Below are 523 nucleotides of genomic sequence, written 5' to 3'. Positions count from 1 at the left end.
CCCTGGGCCGGACTTTGGACATGCCTGGTTTACAGCTTAATAAAATCTCCAGTCAACAGCTGATTCTGGACTCTGAGCTAATGTTTCCTTTAGTGACTCATGCAGTGTAAGGCACAAACACAAGCTCTCATTACGTACATATTTGTAAAATAAACTAACTTGAAATTCACTAACTCCTATTAACTAAAACACAATAGAGAACTAACGAAGTCGAAACCAACTTTCCACCAACGACAGTCATGCAAACGACTGTCGTTGACACTTGGAGCACAAAAGGGAACCAGTGACATCATCAGCCTTGTGAACGCCCACAAGAGGTTAAATACCTGGGTCTCCACACCAGAAAGTAGGACCACTCTCACATCAAGTAGCTACATTTTATTACAGGTAATTAATTAAATTAGTCTTGTTGATGCTATACAAATCAAGTGTATTTTTGTTAAAACCTCTGTGTAGTTCAACAACACTGCTACATGTGAGACACATCGGCCCCAATCAGGCATCAGAAATCCCATAATCACCA

Source organism: Seriola lalandi, unplaced genomic scaffold (assembly GCF_002814215.2).
Source record: "Seriola lalandi dorsalis isolate HSWRI2012SDOR001 ecotype SW California unplaced genomic scaffold, Sedor1 jcf7180002054341, whole genome shotgun sequence".
NCBI lineage: Eukaryota > Metazoa > Chordata > Actinopteri > Carangiformes > Carangidae > Seriola > Seriola lalandi.
This window is presented reverse-complemented; position numbering follows the sequence as displayed.